The sequence below is a fragment of the Numida meleagris genome, chromosome 2 (genome assembly GCF_002078875.1).
Source record: "Numida meleagris isolate 19003 breed g44 Domestic line chromosome 2, NumMel1.0, whole genome shotgun sequence".
Lineage (NCBI taxonomy): Eukaryota > Metazoa > Chordata > Aves > Galliformes > Numididae > Numida > Numida meleagris.
The window spans coordinates 40,287,774-40,308,942 of NC_034410.1; the positions used below are offsets into that span (position 1 = coordinate 40,287,774).

Below are 21,169 nucleotides of genomic sequence, written 5' to 3' on the forward strand. Positions count from 1 at the left end.
CCAACCTGAGCAATTCTATGATTCTGTGATTCTAAAAGAAGGAAAGAAGGCTTTAACTAAAGAGATGCACTAAACATATGAGACAGTTTTTTGTTGGTTGCTTTTTCCCCTCACATTTATAACCTTGATATATATGCTAATTCCCTGGAACTGGTCTTCTGAAAAGGAGGTGCTGTTTTTGCAGAAGGACGAACACAAAGTTATGATATTTTCGCTTCTGTGATCATATTTCACATGCAATTGTTTTGGGTTTAATTCTGACAGTTGAGCAAAGGAAACTGAACATTCAGTCCCCATTAAGCACTGGCTAGGAAGTACCAGTGGCTATCTACAACAATACAACTAAGATGTGAGAGAAACAGGAATTTAAGCTCTGCATGCTCATTCTGCCAATAAAATCTATTAAGGCAAAAAAAACCCACATTTTTACCATTGGTCACATATTTGGGAATAGGAAACATTCAACGTGTGAAAATTCAGAAACCACCAAAATTTAAAAATAAAAATAAAAATAAGAGTTATTCCGAATCACAGTACATTGAGGAGAAAGTGGAAAGGAAGCTGTGGGGGAGTAGCTCCTGTCCACAACAGAAGCACAGACGGATGGAGAGCACAGAAGGAGCCAGAGCAGTAGCAATTCCACCTGGAAACTTCTCTAGGACATTGTTCTGACACACAAGTGAGACAAATGATAGACTAAGCAAAAAAAAAAAAAAAAAATGTAAACAGAAGGTGCAAAGTTTGATGATAATCTAATTTCTAAATTAGTTATTCTTAGAATGTTTTTTTGCAGGATTCTGAGGAAAGCCCTGGGAGGCTGAAACAGAGAAAACAAATGCTTCATGTAATAAAAAAAATACATTTAGAAACAAATGAGTGCAAAAATCAGAGCCCTTACTCATATCTAAACTCATTAAGCCGAACATTTATTGTTTGTATTGCATGAACAATTGTGCTCCAACATAGCTGTTTTGGAAAGGGAAGGAGCAATAGCCTCCTGCTAAAGAGTAAACAACCGGCATTATTCTACTCAGCCTTCACCCACTCATCTTTAATAAACACAAGCCATTTTACAATAAAATAACTGCTAGGACTGGAAGATCGTACAAACAAAATTAAACTAATTGTGTTGTTCAAGTGTGCTAAATTAAAGTGAAGATAGTCTGAAATCAATGTGTCCATCCTCATGAGACAGAAACGTTATTTTAAGTATAGCCATCTTTCACAACAGCACATATCTTAAACTGCATTTTCCTACAGAAATCATGTATGTAATTAAGCAAAACAATGATTTTACTCTTTGCCAAGAGTGGACAGAAAACCTCTTAGTTCACATGAAGTTTGCTGTGATTATCAACAAACTAGAGTGAATATGATGCAAATATGACCTACCTGCTTACCTCCACAAAAAAAGAAGTTAAAAAAAATTTAAAAAGCAGCCCTAACAACTTGACTAATACCACTAACATGGGCATTCAGAACACATATTCGCTATTGTTCCTCTAGAAAGAATTAGCACAGTTAATACAAATCTGCGTGCAGTATTTCAGAAACTGCAACTAATCAGACTTCTGACATTTTACATACCTCAGATTTGCTCAGGTTATTACTTTATTTTGAAAGTGTCATTTTGTTTTAGCCCTTTCTCAATATTTCCATATTAAGAACACCTCTAAGCTTTTCCATCACGTAATATTTACAGGATTGTTTTCATAGCCTACTGAGGTTCTTGGTGTTCTTGTCTGCTTCTCTTTTTCAAACTAAATGAGTTTGTGCATAACACAAGCAATCGCTGCCTAAGATTTTTCAGAGCTCCGACATTTTGCTTGGGCAAGCTTCCATTGCCACCTTTATGCAGAACTTTACTCCTACCACCTCCCTAACAGAACAAAGATCACCTTTACTTTAAATTATTCACAGATTAACAACCCTTGCTTCAAATAATTTTAAGCTAGTGCATTAATAACCGTCAATTCTGCCCTGACTCCATCCCCCGTAAGTATCTCCACAACCCTCCCCTCACTATACAAACGGAAACCCTCTCTTTGTAATCATGAATCATCTTTTCACCTATCCTCTACAGACTTTGTCTTCACAACATAAGAAAGGACTAGAGCAATGGCAAGCTGACTGTCAACCTCCATAACAGTTTCAACAGCAGTGCTAAAAATAAGGGGGCTCTAAACAGAAATTGCCAACATTTTAAAAGATTAACTTATTGCCATCTATTACACCGATCTATGATCTCCATGTTTTGTTTGACTTTTAAATGGTTTTACAAAACTGTTTCCTCACTTACAAAGCACTTTTTCCTCTTCTGATTGCTCTGCAGGGAGAGATGATGCACTTAACAGTGGGTAAAAACAGCAGAATTGAAAAACATCTGATCAAAATTCTGACTGCACATTTCATAGCACATTTTCGTTTCACTTACTCTCAGTCCTCCTTGTCCACTTTAGAAATATCCGTTACATATTCAAAGGGATAAAGCAGACAGAAATGATGCTATGCCCCTGAGAAAACAATATGGTCGCTTGACCCTAGCGCAAGTGTTTCTCTCTATCCAACTGACAAGTTTTCAGTTTTCTATTTATTTGGATTTAGCAAACAATTCTAGGCTTTATATGTAGCAAAGTCCATTTTGAGCCTGTGACATCCTCATGGTAATAGCCTTACTTACTTCACTCCTGTTATCAGGCCATCTTTTATCAATTACATCACATACAATAAAGCACTGTGTCTCCACAGTTTAGAAAAAAGCAACAACAGCATAAAAAAAACCTCTCTCCTCCTATCAAGACCAAGGGAAAAAGATCCTTTGAGTCTTTTAAAACAGAGTCTATTAAGTTATATCTACACTATGAGCACTTCAATTGAGAAATCTTTGCATACTAGACCAGCAAAGCACCCCCAGAATGAACGTAAGCTCCACTAAGGCATGCTTTGCATCGCCATAAAGCTACCCCAGAGAAGGAAACCAGACATTCAAGTACAGAGCATGCCTTTACCAGCACCGTGACATCCTGCAGTAGTAACAGTTGAAATTTCACATATGTAGAAATAGCATCCTTCCATATCCTTGTCATAATAGCCATAGCAGCAGTGTTAATTTGACCTTCTAGCCAACCATAATCTATTTTATATATAGTCTCAGAAAACAGAACATTACCACTGGCCTCATCTCTTCAGTTTTTTAGATGTTGTCTTAGTTGCTTGTAAAAGCATGCAGCATATTTTCAGTACAATTTGAGCAGCGATACTAAATGGAAAAAAAGAGTAACCAATTTTCTAAAGCCTTCACATTGCTCTCTTCAAGTACTGCCTTCTTTTGTCATCCCAGATGAATCAATCTTTATGCCTAACAACCCTGAAAGCCAGAAGAGAAAAGAGAATTATCTACAGAAGCAGAAGTCCTAAACACCCATCAAAAATCTTTCAGGTCAACAAAATAGCTTTCCTCTGATTTTGGAGAGGCCAGCAACTCAAGAACTTTTCATAGTCATCCATTCTAACCATGACCTTGTTCAAGTTGAACAAAAATTTAAGTATTTGATGCATGACTCCCCTCCTCACCTTTCTCACAGCAGTATCTCAGAAGAAAAAAAGAGGGAACAGCACAACATCTCAGTCTCAGAGGCAGGTGGATAACACACTTTCAAAAGCATTGAAGTGATAAAAAAAAAAAAGGAGCTAGGAGAAGGAACAAGGGATAAATGTTCAATTAAGCAACTCAAGACTTCAAAAAAATACCTGAAAAAGATAGAAGAAACTGAAAGAGCCTCCAAAAACATCTTATGTCACAAGACAAATAATCCAGATCAGACTATCAGAAAAACACAGGAGAAATGGAGACCAGATTCTTTCATTAACTGTGGATGGAAAAGCAATATATATAAAGCAGGAGAGAAGTAAATTATGGTACGTGTCCCATTTTAGAAGCCTGATGTAAACTGTAATCAAAAAAAGAGGGATATCTTGTAACTTGAGTTTCACAAGTCATTTGTTCTGCACACAAGGGAAATAACAGCATTAACTTCTCTAGAACTGATTAATCTTGCCATCTTTTCCTCTATTACTTTTACTGGGCTTGCTCACAGAGCACACAGTTACCCAGGACATCATATTTCTGTAATTAACTTACAGATTACCACTGACAAAAACCTTAACATACTCTTAAGAGAGAACAACCAGGCAGGAGGTAGCAGAGCTGAGTTGTATTATATCAGGCATACAACAGCTAGAGTCAAACACAAATTACAAAGTAACTGTTACTGACATACACTTCCAAAAAAAGTCTTAGTTTTTCTCTTACACCAAAACTGGAAAAAAATCATTGTTCTTCTTTTAATTAATACTCACTGAAAGAGACCATCTAAAGATGAGCTAGAGCACTATTGCTCTAAGACATCACAGCTGCTTAAGCACTGTTCATATTTGAAACAAACTGGATTTCTTGCTTTAACCTCAAAACTGTTTGGAGAATACCAGCTTCCTGCTCCTCTGGCCCAGCCGCAGCTCAGCAGCCTTCCTCAAGATCCTGAGACTCACCTTGGATCTTCCCCCTCTCCCATTTCTTCAGGGTGCTTGCCCTATATCTTACTGCAGCCGCCATGTTTTCCTATCAACCATTTCACCACCAGTGAAGATCAACTGGCAGCTAATCCATAATCATGGGATTAACTCTTAGACTTGCTCTTCATCCATGGAACATAACTTCATAAAATGAATTGGCTATATTTCTGACTTTTACTCCTGAATTACTCTCAACTTCAGCAGCTGAGGTCCCTGTGTTTGCTCAACACAGAGCAGAGGAGCTGAGGGGAGGCCTCACGGCAGCTGCAGCTCCTCACAGGGAGCAGAGGGGCAGCGCTGAGCTCTGCTCTATGCTAACAGAGACAGGGCCCGAGGGAACGGCACGGAGCTGTGTCAGGGGAGGGGCAGCTGGGAGTTAGGGAAAGGGTCTGCACCAGAGGGCAGTGGGCATGGAACAGGCTGCCCAGGGCAATGGGCACGGCCCCAAGTGTTGGAGTTCAAGGAGCATTTGGACAGTGCTCTCAGACATTGGGTTTGGGTTTTGGGTGGTGCTGTGTGGAGCCAGGAGTTGGACTCCTGGGATATTCTGTGATTCTTTGCTTATCACCCAGAAGTACACTATATATCAAACAAATGGAAGATGTAGCTTGCACTGCTGTCCACTAGATACAATAATATTTTGAAACATTTAAATTCTCATTATCCATAACTGTGTAACAACTGCGTACATCAGATGCATTACCAACTGATATCAATTACAAGGTAAAACATTCAAGCAACACTCAGCAATCGTGAATTGTATTACTGCTCTAGCAAAAAAAAAAAAAAAAAAGTCTGACACTACTGGAAGTTTTTTTTTAATGTTACGCATGAGTTTGTTAAAATGGCCTGATGACAATGCAATTTCTGTTTTACTTGCCATATTTCAAAACCATTGCTCTCAGACAACATCCCAAGTTGTCTTCTGAATTTTTTTAATTATCTATCTTGACACTTGTCATTAAGTTCAATTCCTAACCCCTTTATCCATTCACTTTGACTGCCATTTCATTAATAAAATAAAATGAAAAGTCAAGCAGTGCAAGCATTACACACTAGGAAGCACAACTATGTTTCTTTCTAAATTCATGGAGCAGAAAAAAAGAGACTCAAACACTGTACAAATCAACTATTTCAATTGGATTTCACATTTACTGTTATGTGTATATTTATAGTGAACTACAGAAAGCTTACTTTTTGGTTCCCCATTCAAAAAGAATTTAACAAATAGCAGTAATTTCAGTTTAGGAAGCAATAAAGTGCTTGTGGTATATTAGGACAAAAACAGTCTACCATCTGAACCTGTCAGACAACAGCTATAGCATTCTCTCTAAAAAAAAAAAACACAACAAACACCTCTTTTATGTCCAACATGCTTCTTACATTGCCCCAGTTTGAGGCAATCCAAAAACATCTAAAGCTATCAGAAGAACAATATGAACATTTCCCACATAATTTACTTACTACACAGGTTCTAAGAAATATCACTTACTGAAATTTTTGATTTAACTGGAAATGTGTATTTGCATATGGAAATACATTTTTTAAATTAAAAAAATCAAGGCATCTGTAGGCATTTTAACATTCAGTTGCACATCCATATCGTGGTACAATGCCCACTGAAGCTGTCACTCAATACAAGTCTCAACTCACACAAAGGTATGCTCCTAGCAGAAAAACACCTCTTATAATAGCTACAGTCTTTTGACTGTAGTTTGAAATGTGTTCCAACTATCTGAAAATAAGTTTTCATTACTCGCTAATTCCAGGAAGTTCTCAAGGTAGGACTGCTAGTTCTCCTTTCAATCCATTCCAACCAATCTCCAACAACTACCAACCAGTTGCACATTCTTCAGTGTTTCCACAACCCTCAAGAAGATGGCCTTTTCAAAAATAATCAAACTATTCTATATTTTTCTAAATGTAGTTAGAAAAAAAATCTATGTAAGAATTATATGACAAAGTAAATGACTGCATCCAAGAAAGGTAAAGATTATGGTTCTAGTAACTGAAAGAGAAGTTACAGAGAAATATTTCGTTTTTAGGAAAGCGTATCTCCAAGGTAGCCTAACAAGATACTTACACAACTACTTTACTGTTCTTGTTACCCATTCTTTTACCCTGAGCCATAAGATTAATGGAATTGTTCATGTCAATAAAGAAGTCTGTCAAAAGTGTATGCCAATCAAGGACTTTACTACTGAAAGTCATCTCTGAAGATATCATTTAAAGACTGGTAGTTGAGAGAGCATGCTTACATTTGGTAACTGTTTAACATCCTTTACTTAGAGGTTCTTCAATTTATCATTTTTTAAAATAAGGTAATATAAAAACTGCAGTATTCATTAAAAATTCTACTGACTTTGAGCACCTCAGAATGAAAACTGGATTTTTAAAAACAGTCATTTTTCTGCATACTAATCAAGTTGAACCAAAAGTGTTAACTTTAGGAAGCATTACACATCTAAAATGGAGATAAGAACTAGAAGTATTACCCACAGCTGATAGATTACTTGTTTCTGATTATCACGTCCTTCATGATTTTAACCACAGACCCACAAAATCTCACGAGAAATCTTTACTGCTTTGTCAAGTCCCAGTCAATTTCTACCTTTCCAAGAGAGCCCACTTAACGAACAGAAATGTCACTTGTCATCTGAAGAAGCTACATTTGCTACTAGTTCATAAGTTCACTTTTTGCTTCCTCAGCCAATTACATTCCCCAGTTCAACAGTCTGAAATTCTACACTCAGCGGACTATAGCCAGCTGCCTTAATTTCATTTAAGTAAAAAGAGCATACAGCAAAAATAAATTTATTCATATTATGTAGTTTTCTAACTTCAATTGGACTTGCTTAGGGGTTGCTTTTTAGGACTGTGAAGAAAATACAGCCTTAAAAATAATGCATTTATTTTTACTCATCAGGCTTGGAATTAATACAGATTATGGAAAAGATCATTAATTGTATTAATCCATGCTTCAGCACATCCAACATCATCACATTGAGGGACAGCAATTTATGGCAAACACATAAACAAAAGGTACACAGTTGAGGTTGATACCATAAGCAGCACTTAGAGCTTACACTCCAGTGAACTGGCTGGCTGCCCAGTGCTATTTGTGTCATTTACCAATCCTTCCCATCTTCCACTTTTTTTTTCCTCAATTGGTTCTAAATTTGCTACTACTTAATAATTTAGCAGACTCCACTTCTGTACTGCAGATCAGAGAGAAAAGGCTAACAGTGACATAACTGGGGGGAATAAATGGGCCAGCACAATCTTAATTACAACAACATTATTATCCAGCTCGATTCACGTCACAGATGAAAAACAGAGTTTGCAGATAGGAAAATATATTTTCATTTACAAGGAAAACAACTTTGAGACAAAACAAGAACAGAACAACCCCAGGTTACTTCTAATATCTGCACTGAAGCTGAAAGGGAGTTGGGCTTTAAAAAGACACATCTGTGCAAATCTAAAACAACATATAGGAAACACAGACAAGAGAGAACTAGTTAGATACACCAACACTATTCCCTCCTGAAGGCAGTGGTCTGTATTACACAAGACTGCTGCTGAATTGGTTCTCTCAGGCCAGGGCCACAAGATAGTCATTGGGATACCAAAAGGGACGAAGTTGCTTGGCTTAGCCTCTCTCAGTCCCAAATTTCTACTTCATGCCACAGAAATACTCCGCTCCTTTGAGAAAATAAAATTAAAGGAGCCTGCTCTGCTCCCCAGGCTTATGAATTATTGGCAGCCATCAGAAATCAAGTTCTTCATTTTCTCTGCTTTCCCAAAATCCAGTGGGTTTTATATTGTTTAGATTTTGCATACCAAGAGGATGCAAAAAATACAATGCATGTACTTTGCTTAGTCAAAGAATATTCTAGTTGGAAAGTGCCATAAGAGTACTCAGACAAAAAACAGTTTGGAGAACCTATGAGCAATGTAGGTGAGACATATTGTATGCTTTCATCATACAATAAATCACAGAAAAAAGACAACTAAATATTGAAGGAATCATACGTTGCCACAAAGTTTTAAGCATCTCCAAAAGCAACACAATCCATAGAATTTGATCGGTTTGGCATGTACACTTCTCATCAAAAATTGCATAGTGTCTTACAAACTCCTTTTCCACAAAATACTTAAAAATTCAGTGAGAAACAAGCAGTTTATAAGATGTCCTAACATACCAAAAATACATCTCTCCAACAAGCCAAGTACCTGTGAAAACGTGAAGTTTTGAACTAGAAGGTTCTATCATGTCCATTAAATATACTATGAATGACCTTCTTAAAGCATAAGAATCTCAGAGGCTTATTTGAAAGAAAGAAAGAAAAAAGATGACAGAATGTAGCCAGTGAACACAGCTGCTCAAATTGACATGTCCAACTATGACTGATACTATAATACCATATTCTTTCAGTAGTATCTACATAGAGATGGGTACACACAGAGAATGCATTTTCAGGAAGATCACATATGATGACAGATCGTTAATGAAGTTAAACTTAACAAAGAGCAACATGTTACAGAGATTTCTGACAACTACTTGTCATGTTCTGCACGATTCTTCACAGGTTGAAAGAGAAGACATGACATTGCCTTGATCTTTTTTGGTGCTTACTATTACAACATCCGTAAATCAATCCAAAATAATCATTTGACAATCTAGTTTTCCTACAACATATTGGGAGAGCAGCAAATTCAGACATCTAGTATCCTGTCCCCACAACACACACAGAATGGAAGTCACAAATCGTTGGGTTTGGATCAGCATGATCACGCACCAAGGTTTAAAGGAAACCACATCCCATTAACGTGTGTCAGACAGGTCTAAATCACAATTCTATCTCAAAATACTCAGTATCATCCATATTCCAAATTCTCTGCTATTTGCTGCTAGTAAATATCGGTGATGTCAAAAGATGCACACAGCAGAAAAAGGCTGCTGAAAACGAACTAAGAACATCTATCCATCTGAAGTACCACACACCCTTCTCCTTCACCTCCAGGCTACCGGAGCCTGCCCTCTAAACTATGTTAAGTGAGGCAGACACTAATACTAAAAGCACAGAAAATGTAGGAAGGAAGGAAGCAGTGAATATTTTTCACAGGTGTCAACTACAAAACACCTTCCAATCCTCCCATCCTAAACTGTCCTATCACTTCCCTCTGACAGCATGCCAATGATGAATCTGACCCTTATTTGCAAAGGTAAATTTGGTTAATATTTCTCTAACCTGTACCTCCCAACTCTTCTCTTCTCCAACAACCAGTAAGGATTAAGCCCAACTCAAATCTGCACTACTTGACTAGATACTACATCCTGTCTAGTGGAGGCACCTTCACGCATCAGCCATCTGCTGACTTTTAGAGCCTTCACTACCAAAAACCACATGTTTCACGCAGAAAAGCAACTAAGCAAAGGACAGCCACTGAGTAAGCAAAGGACAGGCCTGAGTTTTTGTGTCAGATCTAATATTAGTTAGGATGCTACCTGGAGATGAAGTACTCTCAGGGACTGAAATATTAACAAATCAAATAACAAAGGCACAGAGAATGACCCTGAACAGCATCATGAGTACTGAAACTGAGGAAAAGACAGCTGCTGGCTGCCAAAGCCCAAACACCTCCAAGTTGAAACTCTGGGAAACCATTCAAGTAATCAAGACCACAAAATGGACTGCAAATAGAACTAGCTCAAATAACAAGAACACTCTAACTTCAATTAGAGTAGCTATAGAGGAGTTCAGCTAATTTAAGTGCCTTCTTTTTTGTTCAGTTTAACAGTGAGAGAACGGAAATTAGAAATACTGTTCAATCATAGCTTGAGCCAATTACACAAAGAAAAGGAGTCTGTTGTCTTATCCCATAAGTTATTTGGGCTGCAATGCCTTAGAGCTAAAAGCCACAGAAATTGTCTGAGTAGGTGAAACCTAATAGGTGAAATGTACTACAGTGACAGCCTGTCACTTAAAACAGATACAGCACAACAAGGAGTTGACCTGCATATAAGGAATAGAGAGTAAATACCACTGCAAGTAAATTGGTCAGCAGAGTTCTTTCCAATTCTTTTTTAATGTGTACTGGAAATCTGGGTCACTTTAAGAGAGTGTAAAAACCCTGAAATCACAGGAAAGTTAAATCATGCAACTGAATTATAAATTTTATGCTATAAAATCTGCTCTACTTTGTAGATGCAATTACTGGAAAAAATATCTAAATAACAGGACAGTCTGTTATTTAGTTCTTCCCTCACATTTAAACATGCAATAAAAGAAGTTAGATGGGATTCATAGAATCTCTTAATAAAAGATGACATCAACCTAGAAGTTTTCATCAGAAAGATGTTACTGAAAATTAATTAGAGCAGTCACTCATGTAATGGTTTATGGAGACAAACTTGGTTTTATCACAACCACTCTGCTGCCAACAAGTGATGAATAGTTTACAGAGCAGAAGACAATGACAATTAAGGAGCAGACAAGCAGAACAGTTTGGTCACAGGATTTGCCAAAAGGTTTTCAGTAGATTTGTTTATTCAGTTCCAGGTAAATCTGAAGACTCATACTGACACTACAGTTGAGAATAAAATACTATGACTTCCAACCACAAACAAAACATATCCTTCACTGGACTGTATCTGCTAGTGGCTAATTAGTAAGTTGGTGACAATAGTTTTCTTTTTACAAGTTCTTAACAACACTAGTTCATCAACTAGTATCTTGGACAACTTAAAGATGAGAACTAGTTGGTTACTCCTTCCAAGGCTTATTAGGTGACTGACAGAGGAAAAAAAAAGAAACACCACTGTAGGACTACATCTTGACAACATACTGATGTTATTCTTTCAGGTCACACAGAACATTAGACTTTCTCCTGCAGCTTCAATAAACTAAGCAAGCACTTACTGGTGACAGCAAAGATTTAACTGTTATCCTTGAAGCTGGAGTACTTTACAAGATAGATATTGACATTTAAGATATATTTATTTACAATTTTTTTATCTCTTTTTTTGGCCAAGTTCATTTGTTGTCACTTTCATAAGTGGAATCCCATGACCATGAGCGAGTGCAGTGAGGAATAAGAAAGAAGTTTAGTTCTCTTAGGGGACAATATGCTCTTAATTCAGTTCAGAAAATCTTGTGAAACCATATCATCTGAGGGTTGTTTTAATGACATACTGTGATGTTGTATTTATCAGCATGGATAAAACTGCAGAGAACTATTCTGATGCTTCTGTTAATCTCACTTAATCTTTTCTATATTCAGCACTACAAAGAATCACAACTGATGGTGTACGGTCTGAGTATTTTTCTTCAAAGAGAGGAATAAACACAGTACAAGTTTTTCCCCATTTTTTTCTACCTTATATCATCTATTTGTTACCTGTCTTACCATCTGCTAATCTAAAAGCCCATGTAAAATGAAAAGTTACACCTGCAAGTGAAAGTACCAATCTATTATATTCTGTATTTTCAACACCCTCAGGCACACTGTGTAAAGTTCTGGTTAATGTCACTTCTGCTAAGCTTAAAAATGACCAGCAGGTAGAAAAAGCATCCTCTGTTTCTTCTAATGTATGAGAAACAGCTAGGATGTCATATGAGCCTAGAGATATTAGTTCCAGCTTTTTCTAGTCTTCCTGAAAGAGTAATGTGACAGAAATACTACCACAAGACGATAAATAAATAAATACAAAAACATATTCATGTAGAGCAAGCAGGCAAATACTCAAAGGTACATAGGAAGATGAATCACCCCATAGATTTTGAAAGTTTTCAGACAGACGCTCTTTGAAAACACCAAAAGTCGCCTTTATTGCTGAATACGTGCAGGCTCCAAATTGCAGGTGCCACTAATGTATTCTAAGCAGGAGAAGCTGTTCTGTCTTCTCATTGTCTGCTCCCACTTCATTGCCAGAGATCATCGCCCCTGCAGAGCAGTGAACCAACCTATCCTCAGTGAAATTAAAATTGATGGACTGATCCTGGGCGACAGTGTCTCTTGTACTGATCTGATTTTCAAACATTGTTATTTGGAAGAAAGTAGGAAATATTTAAGTCTATGCGAGTTACTTGTATGAGACTGCAAAGAACACGATGTCTGCTGAAAGCCAAAGCCCTTCCAAAAGTTACACTTTACCTAACTTGCATGTGATGTATTTCTATGGAAGAAGACAAGAAATCAACACAACCACCCTCTTATAATTGTTTATATTCTGTGTGAATAATTCTATTCCAAAACAACCTCACTGAAAATAAGACAAAAAAAAAAAGTAGCTCTGGTGTTTCCCAATACCGAGGTCTCCTTTATGATCAGTAAATTAAAAACGTTAAATATCCAAAGTTGATCTTCTAATCTCTGGGTTACTTATTTTTAAACTGAAATACAATATCTTGGACATTTACACCACAGTCCACAGCAACTGTACAAAAATGAGCAACATACCCCCTAAATCTCAGATAATTGGATAAAGTAAAGTGAGCTGCACTCAGAAAACTTAAGTGAAAAACAATTCTAGTTCTCACTCTTGCTCCTCAAGGAAGAACTGCTGATGAGTACTTTAAAACCCTAGTTCAACCGAAGAAGCCCTCCTCTGTTCAATCTTACATCAGAACTACCAGTCTGTCACCTTAATGTTTTAATTCCTGTCTCTGGCCAACAGCAATACTGAGCACTGCATTCCAGCAGAACCTGTACAGTAACAAATGTTGTTAGCTAAAGAATAAGGCGGTACATAACTCGCTAGGTCAGTTGATGGGTAGGAGAGTAACTTCAGAGAATCATCCAGCCGGTAGGACAGTGATCCATTGCCTCTGCCAGCTACCGGCATTACATGGAAACCACTGGCCAGAGTTTTCAGCTGCAGGTCTCAAGCACTAGTAATCATACATGGCAGTACTCACTTCAATTTGTCCTGCACATAACAAAGCTCACTTACTGCTGCATTATGAACCCTCAACTACTCCAGACTTCTGGAAACTAAGCTTTCGTGCAATTGCACGCAACACCTTTCTCCCACTTTGAAAACACAGCCTCTCCCACACCAACAACCACTTTACTAATATGAATCTTTGATGACCAAAGCAGACAGACAGTAAGAACAATTTTTACCACTCAGCGTCAGCAGTCCTGCCAAGTCAGATTCCACTGTACTCAGTACAGCACCAATTTCAATTTTAAAGTTATGAAAACATGGCATTTTGCAGGGACCTCTGACATTGCATATGTTTCTGTCACATCTCTTGTTACATCTTATTGAATTGGTCAGAGCCATATTTGCTGGGCAGACAGCAAGTAGGTAATTTTCAATAAAATTTGACAAGAGTTAACACAGAAGCAATGAGGCTACTCTACAGAAAGGCACAGACTCACCAATGACTTTTTACAAGCACGTGATTTCTGTTATCATTCTCAGTGTTGCAACCATGCTAATTATAACAAAGCAATTCAGGAATTTCTAATTTAATCCACCCTGCCACACAAATGAGTTCCTTTGCCATAACTGCTAACTCTTAAATGAGGGTGAGGAGGGATGGATCCAGGCTCCACTCCTTCTGGTCACTCAGGTGCATTGCTTGCACCTGAGCTCCCTGGGTTAGCCACACCTTCTCACCTGGTGCTCAAATCATTATAGCTTAACCATTTCCCTGAACAAACAACAAGCATATGTTTTCCTTCAGTCATCGGAAATCTTCAACCTTAGAAATCTGGAACAAGCAAAACTATTCTATTGCACTAAGTTCTATGTAATGACTTAGAATTTATTTTCTTTCCTTCAAACACAGTTCATAAAGCTCTTCCTTCTAGCTTTTTTCATCGTCTCTAATTATGACAAAAATCAATGCTGTAGTAAGTACTTGTCTATTTAACCACTTCTTCGTAGTTTTCTTCTATTTTCTTCCCAAACGGTATAAACTATTCACAAACTCTCTCAGCAGATGTTGCTCCTTAGCTGTTAGTTTCTCTTGTCTAGCATCCAAACAGAAAATACGTGATTCAGAACATTAACCATTATTCCCCCTCTCCTCAACAAAACAACTCATTGTATCTAAGACATTATAATTGGAGATGCTCAAGCGAAGAAAACAGGAAAAATTCCCTAATGGAATGCAAGTCTCAACTGAAAACAGAACCTACAAGAGATATGCTTAACAGCCATTTCTAAAAAACAATACTTTGCCCATGTTATTTCTCACAAGAAAACACTGTAAAGAAGTAATATTTCTCAACTTAGCAAAGACTAACATGTTTTCCTAGCAGTGATTTGACAATCAAAGGTCATTCCTGTTCTGCAGTGCCCTTTGGCACCCTGCTACCTCCCTCCTATACACTTCTCCATACTCACACCTGTTCCTGCACTGCATCCTCTCTGCTTTACATTTCATTCTGAGGCATACATAACCTCAGAGGTTATACCTACTTCTGAGGTATATATAACCACTAAATACTCTTGGAGAAGGAGTCCTTAATAACAGACTAAAATACTTGCAAATAATCTTAAGGTATTCCTTAGATTCCTTTAGTAACCCATGCTTGCTGTTAACACTGCCTACCATGCAGTCCATGAAACTATGACAGAGAAGTGAACGATGCAAAAAAAAAAAAAAAAAATTTCAGGAAGAAAGTCAGCAGCAGGGATTTCAAGAAACAGAACTCCTTTTCCTGACAGAGAAAGACACAACACAACTGAACTTCTGCAGCAAATGCTGGGCAATAAACCAACTCCTATGTGTAAATACTCTTTAAAACAGAAGAGATCCATCATAATTAGTTCAAGTACCTAACATATGACAATACTACAAGGGAAAAAAAGAAGCAAGCAGAACAAGTGTAGATCATTTTAAATAAATCGCAAAAGCAGAGCTCGAGTAGTTTTCAGATTTCCAGAACTACATTACAGCTCCATAATTCTTACATTTTCCTTTTAAAAAGTGTGCAATTCAGTATTCCAATAACTAAATCCAGTTGAGGGAATGTAATGAAAGTCAAAACTCAACATACGAGTAGAGTAGGCATTTTCAGTCTCTTAGACATCTGTTCTTGATGTCCTGACACCATCTAAAAAATGCAATCTGTGAGAAACCATACTGTATATTCTTCCTGTACCAGCTGCTTTCTCTATTACTATTGACAGTTCCATTTAAGCTTTCCAAGTCCCTTGGTTGAGATACCTATTCCACCCTCCTAGTGTTCAATCTGTTCAGATGTAAATTGTGAAAAATCCAGTTTTAAGCCCAAGGGGAATAAAATTCCAAAAGGTTTCATGTCATTAGCCTAATCTCCAGAACTGGAGGTCAGTCTGTCCAGTTCTAATTATTAGAAAACGCAACATTTTTACAGCTGATCTCCTTACTTTCAAGTATTCTCTCCAATTCATTTCCTAAAACACCTGCCAACCCTATACTCATTGCTACAGTATCAAATACAAGATCAGATAAAGGGGAAAGTATTGAGACGGATCCTTCTAAGACAGGAAAGAAGACAGGTGTATTCATACCACTTATCTGGTCCTACTTCATATTCCTTCAAAGTCAACTACCAACCTGGTAGTTCAACACAGAAAGGAGCAAGACTAGATTCAGCATCTGTTCAGCCCTTTTTCCTCAAGACTTCAATTTTTTCATTTAAAAACTAGAAAATACAAGAACCTAAGCCATCAGGCTAACAGTTCTAAGCTGCTCCAGCACCTGCTTAGAAGGTCTTGCTATTTCCTCTGACTCATCCTTCAACACACAACTCTCACCAGAACATCTGTGCCCAAGAAATGCCCACCTGAGCCTCCTACCAACTTTCACAGTCATCTGCACCCTCTACTCATGCTCATGCATGAGGGAGACAGTCCCAACAGACTTCACACACTGACAATGTGGCACAGGCACAGTGTTAAGGGGAACCTTCAGTTCTTCCTACATTTGAACAATCCGCCAGCCTTCCAAAGCCTAGCAAAAATGCAGCATGTGTTACAGGCTTTCTTTTGACCAATAACATTTAACACTTCAAGCCCCCGGGAAAGACAGGGCAGCTGAACGAGACTGCCCAAAGGCACCAGCTGCTTACTGCCTGCAACTGATTCTTACATATATGTATTCACATCTAAGAGTTTCGCTTTCAGATAGTGGCTGTTCTCTCACCTTCTTATGCCAAGTCTCAATTAGTACCTTACTTAAGAAAAGAAGCAGTAATGTGCTATTTTCCCAGCATAATTGCATTTTTACTGTCAAAATGTAACAAATGGGGAGGTGAAGGGGGTTTGGAACTAACAGTCCTCAAAGCAAGTTATTTAATTATAGAAGAAACCTGAAGAATTAAAGTTTCTGGTATCCCAGTCATTGCTTGTGTTATTCTGATTTTCTACAGTTCTTGTCAGGACATTCTGCACTGGGAACTGTCAAGACTAAGTAGACTGCATTAACATTATATATTAAAAGATTTTTAAAAAAGGCAAGAAAGTATCTCCAAAACTAATCCTAGTTTATTTTCACATTGACTAGATTTCAAGCTGACATATTTTCAACATTCAGAAGCCAACTTCTTTAAAAGAACCTATCCAGAGAAAGACACTGACTGTACTGTATTACAACAGCACAGTCCAACAGGGTACAAAGCACATTCACATCCCATCAACAGATAATATAGCATAAATTTTCAATTAGCTGCCTTGAGTCAGCAAAGCTTTATGGAGGTTTTATCACAGTTCACTGACTTCTCTGTCAGACCTTCATAGTTCAACCTTGTTTTGCAATGCCCTGTCCTCAGCAAGAATCATTGCCAGGAGCCAGCAACTCTTCAGCATCATGTTCTTGTACATAGCTAAAAACACCAAGGAATAAGAGACCTCAAGATGTAATAACTTTCCTGTAAACTGAAAGATTAATGTTTCAATTTGAAAACCACAGCATCTTATAATCAATGAAAGCCACTTCTGGATCTCAGTTCTACAGCAAAAGAGAAACCTATATATTACCTCTGACAATGATTTAATAAGGAAAGGTGCTTAATTAGGGATCAAGCACCTCTTCCTCTAACCTCAGCAGACAAAGTGCTGCATTTGAGGCTTGCCCAGATTCTCACTTTTATCTAAAATGTTCTTGTCTTCATCATCTAGGTCAGGGTTGTAATGCCAATGCAAAACTGGTGCATACAAGAATTACACTTTTTTTTTTCTGATAATTCTCTCACATTCATCTAGATATTGTAGTTTGTGGACCTGTGTACATTACCCGTGTAATTTATATGGGAGAAACAGTTTGAAAAACAGCTAAAAACAAACCCTGGAACACATAATAAGAGCTGACCGCCACCTACAAAAGCAATAAACACAAAGATTTCAAAGGCAGTTTCCAGATGGAGTAAGGCATACACACTGATGCCAGGAAACAGCAGTCCTCATACCAATTCTTCATTCCTCTCTCATTCCATACAGCACTTACACAATTCACTAAGGGTATATTCTCTATCATTATTCCAGACAAATTATTATAAAATATTCTACATGATTACATGGGCTATCAGAGACTTTCAGGCAGACACACACTTTCTGAAGAAACCTGTTGGGGAAATAATTTTTGTGCAAGTTAAAACCAGATATTTTATGCCATCAAATTTGTTCTCTGTGATTACTACACTGCTTATAGCAGCTGTTATTTTTCACTTTCAAGATGATAATTTATCATCTAGGTTCTCAAAATTGAACCTCATGAATGTTGGCACTTCTCCCAGCAGCAATGTTCATTTAAAATATTATTTCACTGGCAGAACCTGTTGAACAAGTAATATTTATTCTATGCTCATACACAAGGGGCTGAGAACTCAGCTATGTTAACGCTAATGCCATTTTTGTGAGTTGTGTGTATTTTTTTAAATATATTTCTATGAAACTTAAAAAAATGCAATAGACAATTTAAGGAGGTCCTGCTTTTGGAATTTTTGTATTTCTCAGTTTTCTCTCTTCCCTACAGCTTGTTTTTCATAGCTTTTAAAAAAAATAGTCAACAAATGCCCAATTTGAAATTACAAACGTATTCAAAACCACGCCACACTTTCTCTATGCATCATACAGAATAAAATAAGACATACAAAGTAAGGAACCTGCTTTCAAGTTACCATTGCACTGGCTCATTTCCATCTCTTCTCCAGCTCATTTCCATCTCTTCTCCAGCTCAACAAGTTTAAACAAGGCTTTGCAGAAACCAGATCTTTCTCACTCACCACATCATCTTATGATAGCTGGAACTTTTCAGCTCTCTCTGTCAATGCTTTGAATAGGGCTTGCCCTACCTTTTCTCTTAGAACCACTGATTCACTGACTAAGATGAGAAATTAAAGCTTCAGTGTTTGGCTTGACAGTTGATGAGCAACCCTCTTCACAATACAGTATCTTGTCAACACCACTTCTTAGAAACATATGCACAGAATCCACACAGTCCACCAAAGGGTGCTTTCATCAATATGTTGTCAGATATTCAGAGCATTAGCCATGATCCCCCTGGAGACAGCATATTCTGATTTGCAAGCAACATTTACTTTGAAAGACCTTTATGCATTAAGTTGCTGCTTTACATCTATTTCTAAGAATTCTGTTCTATATACACACAAAAATCCAGATACTCATTCTTTAATCAAAAACAAAGGAGCAATACTTATGACCTTTAACAGGAGAACAGTTTCATCACCACATATGCTTGAATTTATACATAAACAATATTGTGTTTAAAAGGGCAAAGGTAAGCCTGGCACATTACTATATATCCAGGTGGGCGCTGTCAGTAGCTTCATCTGGCTGCAATTCACATACTATTAATGTGAAATGAGCTCTGCTACAGAAGGTGGTAGAGGTAAGAAAGCAGAAAAACGTTGGCACTGCCCAGCATGTTCTGCAAATTAGAAAGAATAATTTCTGCTTATTTCTTCTGTGCCATTCTTAAAAGTAGTATTAAGTAAAAAATATTAAGTAAAAAGTAGTATTGTCTCACTTAGGCTTCCTAGACGTCATTCTGAATACATATTATGTGATTTCTATACTTTCTTTTTAATTTTTAAAAAATTGTTAAAGGTCTATCCTTGTACTGTCTTCAGTTTTGTATCTACCCCTTCATTCCTTCCTTCATTTCCTCCTCCTCCTTGGCTCCCTTTCCCTCCATCAGTCCTCCTCCAGAAGCTTTTCTTCCTTTCCTAAGTTTCTCCCACCACTGCACACCTCATCTTTCTTCCCCTATTCTATTGTCAAATTACCCTTTCCTTCCACTTACATAATAAAAATGAGATAAAAAGACTGACATGTAACCTAACAGTATCAAAATCAAAGCCTAATAACCAGGAAAGATAAAATGTGCCCAGTGGAAGAGGAAAAAAAGAAGAAAAAAACCCTATGCCTATGGTATGAAAGGCAAACCTTCCAACTGAGAGAGAAAGAGAGATCTTTTCCCTGTTTTCAAGAGCAGGAGCTTCTATAAAAAGCTCACTGTGATAAGGCACCAAAAAAAAAAAAAAAAAAAAAAAAGACACTTCTATTGCATTTTTGTTGTTTTAAGCTACATTCTCATTAAAAAAAAAAAAAAAAAAAAAACACCTTCAGAAGAGGTTTTTGTGCCAGTGCAAAATGCCCAAATGCTTGAAGCAATGAATAACACATTTTTTGTTCCTCCATCCTGCCTACACCTAGGTAACTTATTCATGATCCAATTCATTTTTTTCTTCCTATAACCAAAGTAAAATTAGCATGGAGAAGCCCAATACAATTCTACTTCAACAGGAGACATTAAATGTATTGAAAAACAGCTCAAGGATGCAGCTGAACGAGGATCTTCAAGTGAATGTATTTCTAATAGGGTTCCTTGGCAATCAGTTCTTGGCTTAAAGTGTTTAGCAATGACCTAGATGAAAGAAATTTCCATAAAGATTGCTGATGACATGAAAATAAGCTATCCTCAGCAAATAACATGCATTCTAATAATGTCAAAATAAAATCATACATCCAGTGACAAAAAGAGCTGTAATTACAAGGAATAAGACTGACCTGGAAAAGCACTGACTATATATATAAAGTGTGCATAAATATATATATATACTCATGTACATATATATATACTCGTGTACATATATATATATCCAATCTTTACACTAATATATTTTTCCCCAAGCAATTCTTCAACTAATAATCAGTTTTACCAGTTATATTTTTGAATATTTTCAATGTTTGCCTTCTATAAACAAATAATTAACTAATATTTTTCCTCTACAAAAATAAGGCATCCACGAGCCATGAGGAACTCTAAGACTTATCAGGGAACATGACAAAAAGTGCTAACTATGGATAGACCATACAGCAGGGAGACATTTTATCATCTTCCTATAAAAAAAAAAAAAAAAAAAGCATCACAGTACTATCAAAATGAGTGCGCTAATGGACATCAGAAGAAAGAAAAGTAACAAGCACCACATACAACTTAGAGAAAACTGTAACAAGCATTAGACCACCTACAACATAAGCAAGGCACGCAGGAAGTAGCTAGAGAAGGGTTATGGATGTATCTATCTGGAGAGCCAGAGCAACACCAGGGAACATGAAGTACCAGTG

At 37.2% G+C, this 21,169-nt stretch overlaps 1 protein-coding gene across 3 annotated transcripts in view; it reads right to left on the bottom strand.

Annotated features, from left to right (window-relative positions):
• OSBPL10 (oxysterol binding protein like 10) overlaps positions 1–21,169 on the bottom strand; it is a 104,123-nt gene that overhangs the window by 74,261 nt on the left and 8,693 nt on the right. The window contains exon 1 of one of the 3 annotated variants that reach the window (XM_021388861.1): positions 13,966–14,028. The exons of the other annotated variants lie outside the window; for them this stretch is intronic. The gene's annotated coding sequence lies outside the window, so the exon portion shown is untranslated. Of the gene's footprint in view, positions 1–13,965; positions 14,029–21,169 lie in introns of those variants that run through there. 3 annotated transcript variants of the gene reach the window in all.